The sequence below is a fragment of the Microtus pennsylvanicus genome, chromosome X, assembly GCF_037038515.1.
Source record: "Microtus pennsylvanicus isolate mMicPen1 chromosome X, mMicPen1.hap1, whole genome shotgun sequence".
In the NCBI taxonomy this organism is placed as follows: Eukaryota; Metazoa; Chordata; class Mammalia; order Rodentia; family Cricetidae; genus Microtus; species Microtus pennsylvanicus.
In genome coordinates, this window is record NC_134601.1 from 36,402,224 (window position 1) to 36,412,403 (window position 10,180).

Below are 10,180 nucleotides of genomic sequence, written 5' to 3' on the forward strand. Positions count from 1 at the left end.
CTGACAGGGACACAGAGGCAGGCTACAGACTAGCAGTGAGACAGCACATCTCTGAAAGGGACACAAAGACAGGCTACGGACTAGCAGTGAGACAGCACATCTCTGACAAGGACACAGAGGCAGGCTACTGACTCGCAGTGAGACAGCACATCTCTGACAGGGACACAGGGACAGGCTACAGATTAGCAGTGACACAGCACATCTCTGACAGGGACACAGAGGCAGGCTACTGACTAGCAGTGAGACAGCACATCTCTGACAGGGACACAGAGGCAGACAAGCAGTGAGACAGCACATCTCTGACAGGGACACAGAGACAGGCTCCTGACTAGCAGTGAGACAGCACATCTTTGACAGGGACACAGAGACAGGCTACTGACTAGCAGTGAGACAGCACAACTCTGACAGGGACACAGAGACAGGCTACAGACTAGCTCGAGACAGCACATCACTGACAGGGACACAGAGGCAGGCTACAGACTAGCAGTGAGACAGCACATCTCTGACAGTGACACAGAGGCAGGCTACTGACTAACAGTGAGACAGCACATCTCTGACAGAGACACAGAGGCAGACTACTGACTAGCCGTGAGACAGCACATTTCTGACAGGGACACAGAGACAGGCTACAGACTAGCAGTGAGACAGCACATCTCTGACAGGGACACTGAGGCATGCTACTGACTAGCAGTGAGACAGCACATCTCTGACAGGGACACAGAGACAGGCTACAGACTAGCAGTGAGACAGCACATCTCTGACAGGGACACAGAGACAGGCTACAGACTAGCATGAGACAGCACATCTCTGACAGGGACACAGAGGCAGGCTACTGACTAACAGTGAGTCAGCACATCTCTGACAGAAACACAGAGGAAGACTACTGACTAGCAGTGACACAGCACATCTCTGACAGGGACACAGAGACAGGCTACAGACTAGCAGTGAGACAGCACATCTCTGACAGGGACACAGAGACAGGCTTAAGACTTGCAGTGAGACAGCACATCTCTGACAGGGACACAGAGGCAGGCTACTGACTAGCAGTGAGACAGCACATTTTTGACACGGACACATAGACAGGCTACAGACTAGCAGTGAGACAGCACATCTCTGACAGGGACACAGAGGCAGGCTACTGACTAGCAGTGAGACAGCACATCTCTGACAGGGACACAGAGGCAGGCTACAGACTAGCAGTGAGACAGAACATCTCTGACAGGGACACAGAGGCAGGCTACTGACTAGCAGTGAGACAGCACATCTTTGACAGGGACACAGAGACTGGCTACAGACTAGCAGTGAGACAGCACATCTCTGACAGGGACACAGAGACAGGCTACAGATTAGCAGTGAGATAGCACATCTCTGACAGGGACACAGAGACAGGCTACAGATTAGCAGTCAGACAGCACATCTCTGACAGGGACACAGAGGCAGGCTACAGACTAGCAGTGAGAAAGCACATCTCTGACAGGGACACAGAGACAGGCTACTGACTAGCAGTGAGACAGCACATCTCTGACAGGGACTCAGAGACAGGCTACTGACTAGGAGTGAGACAGCATAACTCTGACAGGGACACAGAGACAGGCTACTGACTAGGAGTGAGACAGCACATCTCTGACAGGGACACTGAGGCAGGCTACTGACTAGCAGTGAGACAGCACATCTCTGACAGGGACACAGAGACAGGCTACAGACTAGCAGTGAGACAGCACATCTCTGACAGGGACACAGAGACAGGCTACAGACTAGCATGAGACAGCTCATCTCTGACAGGGACACAGAGGCAGGCTACTGACTAACAGTGAGTCAGCACATCTCTGACAGAAACACAGAGGAAGACTACTGACTAGCAGTGACACAGCACATCTCTGACAGGGACACAGAGACAGGCTACAGACTAGCAGTGAGACAGCACATCTCTGACAGGGACACAGAGACAGGCATCTGACTAGAAGTGAGACAGAACATCTCTGACAGGGACAAATAGACAGGCTACAGACTAGCAGTGAGACAGCACATCTCTGACAGGGACACAGAGACAGGTTACAGACTAGCAGTGAGACAGCACATCCCTGACAGGGACACAGAGGCAGGCTACTGACTAGCAGTGAGACAGCACATCTCTGACAGGGACACAGAGACAGGCTACTGACTAGCAGTGAGACAGCACATCTCTGAAAGGGACACAGAGACAGGCTACTGACTAGCAGTGAGACAGCACATCTCTGACAGGGACACAGAGACAGGCTACACACTAGCAGTGAGACAGCACATCTCTCACAGGGACACAGAGGCAGGCTACAGACTAGCAGCAAGAGAGCACATCTCTGACAGGGACACAGAGACAGGCTACTGACTAGCAGTGAGACAGCACTTCTCTGACAGGGACACAGTGGCAGTCTCCTGATTAGCAGTGAGACAGCACATCTCTGACAGGGACACAGAGACAGGCTACAGACTAGCAGTGAGACAGCACATCTCTGACAGTGACACATAGGCAGGCTACTGACTAGCTGTGAGACAGCACATCTCTGACAGGGACACAGAGACAGGCTTAAGACTGGCAGTGAGACAGCACATCTCTGACAGGGACACAAAGGCAGGCTACTGACTAGCAGTGAGACAGCACATTTTTGACACGGACACATAGACAGGCTACAGACTAGCAGTGAGACAGCACATCTCTGACAGGGACACAGAGGCAGGCTAATGAATAGCAGTGAGACAGCACATCTCTGACAGGGACACAGAGGCAGGCTACTGACTAGCACTGAGACAGCACATCTCTGACAAGGACACAGGGACAGGCTACAGATTAGCAGTGACACAGCACATCTCTGACAGGGACACAGAGGCAGGCTACAGACTAGCAGTGAGACAGCACATCTCTGACAGGGACACAGAGGCAGACTACTGACTAGCAGTGAGACAGCACATCTCTGACAGGGACACAGAGGCAGGCTACTGACTAGCAGTGAGACAGCACATCTCTGACAGGGACACAGAGGCAGGCTACAGACTAGCAGTGAGACAGAACATCTCTGACAGGGACACAGAGGCAGGCTACTGACTAGCAGTGAGACAGCACATCTTTGACAGGGCAGAGAGGCAGGCTACTGACTAGCAATGAGACAAAACATCTCTGACAGGGACACAGAGACTGGCTACAGACTAGCAGTGAGACAGCACATCTCTGACAGGGACACAGAGACAGGCTACAGATTAGCAGTGAGATAGCACATCTCTGACAGGGACACAGAGACAGGCTACAGATTAGCAGTCAGACAGCACATCTCTGACAGGGACACAGAGGCAGGCTACAGACTAGCAGTGAGAAAGCACATCTCTGACAGGGACACAGAGGCAGGCTACTGACTAGCAGTGAGACAGCACATCTCTGACAGGGACACAGAGGCAGACAAGCAGTGAGACAGCACATCTCTGACAGGGACACAGAGGCAGGCTACTGACTAGCAGTGAGACAGCACATCTCTGACAGGGACACAGAGACAGGCTACTGACTAGCAGTGAGACAGCACATCTCTGACAGGGACTCAGAGACAGGCTACTGACTAGGAGTGAGACAGCATAACTCTGACAGGGACACAGAGACAGGCTACAGACTAGCTTGAGACAGCACATCACTGACAGGGACACAGAGGCAGGCTACAGACTAGCAGTGAGACAGCACATCTCTGACAGTGACACACAGGCAGGCTACTTACTAACAGTGAGACAGCACATCTCTGACAAGGACACAGAGGCAGGCTACTGACTCGCAGTGAGAAAGCACATCTCTGATAGGGACACAGAGACAGGCTACAGACTAGCTTGAGACAACACATATCTGAAAGGGACACAGAGGCAGGCTACATACTAGCAGTGAGACAGCACATCTCTGACAGGGACACAGAGGCAGGCTACAACTAGCAGTGAGATAGCACATCTCTGACAAGGACACAGAGACAGGCTACAGACTAGCTTGAGACATCTCATCTCTGACAGGGACACAGAGGCAGGCTACTGACTAGCAGAGAGACAGCACGTCTCTGACAGGGACACAGAGGCAGGCTACTGACTAGCAGTGAGACAGCACATCTCTGACAGGGACAAACAGAAAGGCTACTGACTAGCAGTGAGACAGCACATCTCTGACAGGGACACAGAGACAGGCTACAGACTACCAGTGAGACAGCACATCTCTGACAGGGACACAGAGGCAGGCTACAGACTAGCAATGAGACAGCACATCTCTAACAGGGACACAGACGCAGGCTACTGACTAGCAGTGAGATAGCACATCTCTGACAGGGACACAGAGGCAGGCTACTGACTAGCAGTGAGTCAGCACATCTCTGACAGGGACACAGAGGCAGGCTACAGACTAGCAGTGAGACAGCACATCTCTGACAGGGACACAGAGGCAGGCTACAGACTAGCAGTGAGACAGCACATCTCTGACAGGGACACAGAGGCAGGCTACAGACTAGCAATGAGACAGCACATCTCTAACAGGAACACAGACGCAGGCTACTGACTAGCAGTGAGACAGCACATCTCTGACAGGGACACAGAGGCAGGCTACAGACTAGCAGTGAGACAGCACATCTCTGACAGGGACACAGGGACAGGCTACAGATTAGCAGTGACACAGCACATCTCTGACAAGGACACAGAGGCAGGCTACAGACTAGCAGTGAGACAGCACATCTCTGACAGGGACACAGAGACAGGCTACTGACTAGCAGTGAGACAGGACATCTCTGACAGGGACACAGAAGCAGGCTACTGACTAGCAGTGAGAGCACATCTCTGACAGGGACACAGAGGCAGGCTACTGACTCGCAGTGAGACAGCACATCTCTGACAGGGACACAAAGGCAGGCTACAGACTAGCTTGAGACAGCACATCTCTGACAGGGACACAGAGGCAGGCTACAGACTAGCAGTGAGACAGCACATCTCTGAAAGGGACACAAAGACAGGCTACGGACTAGCAGTGAGACAGCACATCTCTGACAAGGACACAGAGGCAGGCTACTGACTCGCAGTGAGACAGCACATCTCTGATAGGGACACAGAGACAGGCTACAGACTAGCTTGAGACAGCACATATCTGACAGGGACACAGAGGCAGGCTACAGACTAGCAGTGAGACAGCACATCTCTGACAGGGACACAGAGGCAGGCTACTGACTAGCAGTGAGATAGCACATCTCTGACAAGGACACAGAGACAGGCTACAGACAAGCTTGAGACAGCACATCTCTGACAGGGACACAGAGGCAGGCTACTGACTAGCAGAGAGACAGCACATCTCTGACAGGGACACAGAGGCAGGCTACTGACTAGCAGTGAAACAGCACATCGCTGACAGGGACACAGAGGCAGGCTACTGACTAGCACTGAGACAGCATATCTCTGACAGGGACACAGGGACAGGCTAAGATTAGCAGTGACACAGCACATCTCTGACAGGGACACAGAGGCAGGCTACAGACTAGCAGTGAGACAGCACATCTCTGACAGGGACACAGAGGCAGGCTACTGACGAGCAGTGAGACAGCACATCTTTGACAGGGACAGAGAGGCAGGCTACTGACTAGCAATGAGACAGCACATCTCTGACAGGGACACAGAGACAGGCTACAGACTAGCAGTGAGACAGCACATTACTGACAGGGACACAGAGACAGGCTAGAGATTAGCAGTGAGATAGCACATCTCTGACAGGGACACAGGGACAGGCTACAGATTAGCAGTCAGACAGCACATCTCTGACAGGGACACAGAGGCAGGCTACAGACTAGAAGTGATAAAGCACATCTCTGACAGGGACACAGAGGCAGGCTACTGACTAGCAGTGAGACAGCACATCTCTGACAGGGACACAGAGGCAGACAAGCAGTGAGACAGCACATCTCTGACAGGGACACAGAGACAGGCTAGAGACTAGCAGTGAGACAGCACATCTCTGACAGGGACACAGAGACAGGCTCCTGACTAGCAGTGAGACAGCACATCTTTGACAGGGACACAGAGACAGGCTACTGACTAGCAGTGAGACAGCACAACTCTGACAGGGACACAGAGACAGGCTACAGACTAGCTCGAGACAGCACATCACTGACAGGGACACAGAGGCAGGCTACAGACTAGCAGTGAGACAGCACATCTCTGACAGTGACACAGAGGCAGGCTACTGACTAACAGTGAGACAGCACATCTCTGACAGAGACACAGAGGCAGACTACTGACTAGCTGTGAGACAGCACATTTCTGACAGGGACACAGAGACAGGCTACAGACTAGCAGTGAGACAGCACATCTCTGACAGGGACACTGAGGCAGGCTACTGACTAGCAGTGAGACAGCACATCTCTGACAGGGACACAGAGACAGGCTACAGACTAGCAGTGAGACAGCACATCTCTGACAGGGACACAGAGACAGGCTACAGACTAGCATGAGACAGCACATCTCTGACAGGGACACAGAGGCAGGCTACTGACTAACAGTGAGTCAGCACATCTCTGACAGAAACACAGAGACAGGCTACAGATTAGCAGTGAGATAGCACATCTCTGACAGGGACACAGAGACAGGCTACTGACTAGCAGTGAGACAGCACATCTCTGACAGGGACACAGAGGCAGACAAGCAGTGAGACAGCACATCTCTGACAGGGACACAGAGGCAGGCTACTGACTAGCAGTGAGACAGCACATCTCTGACAGGGATACAGAGACAGGCTACTGACTAGCAGTGAGACAGCACATCTCTGACAGGGACTCAGAGACAGGCTACTGACTAGGAGTGAGACAGCATAACTCTGACAGGGACACAGAGACAGGCTACAGACTAGCTTGAGACAGCACATCACTGACAGGGACACAGAGGCAGGCTACAGACTAGCAGTGAGACAGCACATCTCTGACAGTGACACACAGGCAGGCTACTTACTAACAGTGAGACAGCACATCTCTGACAAGGACACAGAGGCAGGCTACTGACTCGCAGTGAGACAGCACATCTCTGATAGGGACACAGAGACAGGCTACAGACTAGCTTGAGACAGCACATATCTGAAAGGGACACAGAGGCAGGCTACATACTAGCAGTGAGACAGCACATCTCTGACAGGGACACAGAGGCAGGCTACTGACTAGCAGTGAGATAGCACATCTCTGACAAGGACACAGAGACAGGCTACAGACTAGCTTGAGACAGCTCATCTCTGACAGGGACACAGAGGCAGGCTACTGACTAGCAGAGAGACAGCACATCTCTGACAGGGACACAGAGGCAGGCTACTGACTAGCAGTGAGACAGCACATCTCTGACAGGGACAAACAGAAAGGCTACTGACTAGCAGTGAGACAGCACATCTCTGACAGGGACACAGAGACAGGCTACAGACTACCAGTGAGACAGCACATCTCTGACAGGGACACAGAGGCAGGCTACAGACTAGCAGTGAGACAGCACATCTCTGACAGGGACACAGGGACAGGCTACAGATTAGCAGTGACACAGCACATCTCTGACAGGGACACAGAGGCAGGCTACAGACTAGCAGTGAGACAGCACATCTCTGACAGGGACACAGAGACAGGCTACTGACTAGCAGTGAGACAGGACATCTCTGACAGGGACACAGAGGCAGGCTACTGACTAGCAGTGAGAGCACATCTCTGACAGGGACACAGAGGCAGGCTACTGACTCGCAGTGAGACAGCACATCTCTGACAGGGACACAAAGGCAGGCTACAGACTAGCTTGAGACAGCACATCTCTGACAGGGACACAGAGGCAGGCTACTGACTAGCAGAGAGACAGCACATCTCTGACAGGGACACAGAGGCAGGCTACTGACTAGCAGTGAGACAGCACATCGCTGACAGGGACACAGAGGCAGGCTACTGACTAGCACTGAGACAGCATATCTCTGACAGGGACACAGGGACAGGCTAAGATTAGCAGTGACACAGCACATCTCTGACAGGGACACAGAGGCAGGCTACAGACTAGCAGTGAGACAGCACATCTCTGACAGGGACACAGAGGCAGGCTACTGACGAGCAGTGAGACAGCACATCTTTGACAGGGACAGAGAGGCAGGCTACTGACTAGCAATGAGACAGCACATCTCTGACAGGGACACAGAGACAGGCTACAGACTAGCAGTGAGACAGCACATTACTGACAGGGACACAGAGACAGGCTAGAGATTAGCAGTGAGATAGCACATCTCTGACAGGGACACAGGGACAGGCTACAGATTAGCAGTCAGACAGCTCATCTCTGACAGGGACACAGAGACAGGCTACAGACTAGAAGTGATAAAGCACATCTCTGACAGGGACACAGAGGCAGGCTACTGACTAGCAGTGAGACAGCACATCTCTGACAGGGACACAGAGGCAGACAAGCAGTGAGACAGCACATCTCTGACAGGGACACAGAGACAGGCTAGAGACTAGCAGTGAGACAGCACATCTCTGACAGGGACACAGAGACAGGCTCCTGACTAGCAGTGAGACAGCACATCTTTGACAGGGACACAGAGACAGGCTACTGACTAGCAGTGAGACAGCACAACTCTGACAGGGACACAGAGACAGGCTACAGACTAGCTCGAGACAGCACATCACTGACAGGGACACAGAGGCAGGCTACAGACTAGCAGTGAGACAGCACATCTCTGACAGTGACACAGAGGCAGGCTACTGACTAACAGTGAGACAGCACATCTCTGACAGAGACACAGAGGCAGACTACTGACTAGCCGTGAGACAGCACATTTCTGACAGGGACACAGAGACAGGCTACAGACTAGCAGTGAGACAGCACATCTCTGACAGGGACACTGAGGCAGGCTACTGACTAGCAGTGAGACAGCACATCTCTGACAGGGACACAGAGACAGGCTACAGACTAGCAGTGAGACAGCACATCTCTGACAGGGACACAGAGACAGGCTACAGACTAGCATGAGACAGCACATCTCTGACAGGGACACAGAGGCAGGCTACTGACTAACAGTGAGTCAGCACATCTCTGACAGAAACACAGAGGAAGACTACTGACTAGCAGTGACACAGCACATCTCTGACAGGGACACAGAGACAGGCTACAGACTAGCAGTGAGACAGCACATCTCTGACAGGGACACAGAGACAGGCTTAAGACTGGCAGTGAGACAGCACATCTCTGACAGGGACACAGAGGCAGGCTACTGACTAGCAGTGAGACAGCACATTTTTGACACGGACACATAGACAGGCTACAGACTAGCAGTGAGACAGAACATCTCTGACAGAGACACAGAGGCAGGCTACAGAATAGCAGTGAGACAGCACATCTCTGACAGGGACACAGAGGCAGGCTAATGACTAGCAGTGAGACAGCACATCTCTGACAGGGACACAGAGGCAGGCTACTGACTAGCACTGAGACAGCACATCTCTGACAGGGACACAGGGACAGGCTACAGATTAGCAGTGACACAGCACATCTCTGACAGGGACACAGAGGCAGGCTACAGACTAGCAGTGAGAGAGCACATCTCTGACAGGGACACAGAGGCAGACTACTGACTAGCAGTGAGACAGCACATCTCTGACAGGGACACAGAGGCAGGCTACTGACTAGCAGTGAGACAGCACATCTCTGACAGGGACACAGAGGCAGGCTACAGACTAGCAGTGAGACAGAACATCTCTGACAGGGACACAGAGGCAGGCTACTGACTAGCAGTGAGACAGCACATCTTTGACAGGGCAGAGAGGCAGGCTACTGACTAGCAATGAGACAGCACATCTCTGACAGGGACACAGAGACTGGCTACAGACTAGCAGTGAGACAGCACATCTCTGACAGGGACACAGAGACAGGCTACATTTTAGCAGTGAGATAGCACATCTCTGACAGGGACACAGAGACAGGCTACAGATTAGCAGTCAGACAGCACATCTCTGACAGGGACACAGAGGCAGGCTACAGACTAGCAGTGAGAAAGCACATCTCTGACAGGGACACAGAGGCAGGCTACTGACTAGCAGTGAGACAGCACATCTCTGACAGGGACACAGAGGCAGACAAGCAGTGAGACAGCACATCTCTGACAGGGACACAGAGGCAGGCTACTGACTAGCAGTGAGACAGCACA